This window comes from Trachymyrmex septentrionalis, unplaced genomic scaffold, assembly GCF_001594115.1.
Source record: "Trachymyrmex septentrionalis isolate Tsep2-gDNA-1 unplaced genomic scaffold, Tsep1.0 scaffold20, whole genome shotgun sequence".
Lineage (NCBI taxonomy): Eukaryota > Metazoa > Arthropoda > Insecta > Hymenoptera > Formicidae > Trachymyrmex > Trachymyrmex septentrionalis.
The window spans coordinates 6,448,830-6,450,323 of NW_017305180.1; the positions used below are offsets into that span (position 1 = coordinate 6,448,830).

Here is a 1,494-nt window from a genome sequence, read left to right on the forward strand (position 1 = left end):
TTTTTAAAATTAATTTTGTATATTATAATATAATTTTTATTTATTTATATGTGCGTACATACATGCCTGCGTATATGTATTTTTTAAAATAAGAATTTCAAGATTGAAAATGGTTTAAAATGTGTTATTATTTGTTAAACTAAATCTTTATGTTAATCTAAATCTTTATGTAGATTATAATAAAAGTTTTATGAATACTTTATATACATATATGTATAAATAGATTATATATATATATATATGTATAAATAGAAGTTCTTTTAAATTTTTTTTCTAATGTAAAATGTTGGAACAAGCGATTTTATTTCAATTAATTTAATATATAGGATATTGTATCAATAAACTCTGGATTTTAAGAAAAACTACACTTATGTACTTCTTAGAATTCCAGAGTGACATACTATGAAATTTAGAACAACTTTAATATGCATTGATCAGAAAATGTAAACGCTTTGCTATGTTTTATTACATCAATGATGCACTGAGTATAACACACTTAATTCAATTTTGATTGCTTATAACTTTCATAAAAGTGAACAAATTTTTCTTTCAATGGGAACGCCTAAAATTTAGGAATAGAACGATACAAACAAATATGTTTATTAAGTATATAGCTGTGTTTTAAAATTTACTGCTAATACTAAAAATCTATAGTACACGTGATGTAAACTACCAGACTTTCAGTACTGACAGTAAATTTTGAAACGCAGTCTATATGTGTTACAACTCAAAGAATTACTAAAAATATAAAAATTTTATAAATTGTTCTATTATTAATACATGTTATCTATATAAAATTTGAGCACTTTTTTCTTATTAGTTCAAAAGTTATTTAAATTTTTTATTTGCCTTGCTTCTTATCTAAAATCGTGTAAATTGTGTACAGATTTGCAAGTTCGATGAGGAAGTACAATAGTATTACGAATATATTACGAATTAAATCAAATATTTTATACATATTAATAAAATTCTAATGCATAATTCGTGCAAAGTGGATTTACTTGAATCCACTTAGTCATTTCAAAATTATTTATTTAAAATTGTAACTAAAAGTGGTGGTAAAAGCCATTAAAATGGCTAAATAATTTGTTTTGTCTTTTGCAGTCCGTTTTATGGCGTATTTATGACACAATTTTTTTATAATATATAATGTTGACTGATATTGGCTTTCGTTTAACTGATTTTTTATTGATACTTTTAACAAAAGTATCAAAGAATATTGTAAAATATTCTTAAAAAATTTAAATATCCCTAAAAAATTTATAAACAATAAAGTAAACAGAAGTTTTAGAAAAGACTGTCTTGTATTTAAAAATTCTTATCTTTTGTACATTACGTAAAATTATGTTAATTTTATTTATAAGTGCTTGAAAAGTAGAATCTTTGAATTAAAAAAAAAATATTATTAAACGTTTATTTAATATAATTATTCAAGTAATATAATTATAATTAATTTTCTATATAGCTTTTTTATTTAATTAAATATAAATAAAT

At 20.9% G+C, this 1,494-nt stretch overlaps 1 protein-coding gene across 2 annotated transcripts in view; it reads left to right on the forward strand.

Annotated features, from left to right (window-relative positions):
* Window positions 1-1,494, forward strand: part of LOC108747697 (glycoprotein 3-alpha-L-fucosyltransferase A) — a 38,568-nt gene that overhangs the window by 776 nt on the left and 36,298 nt on the right. The window lies entirely within an intron of this gene.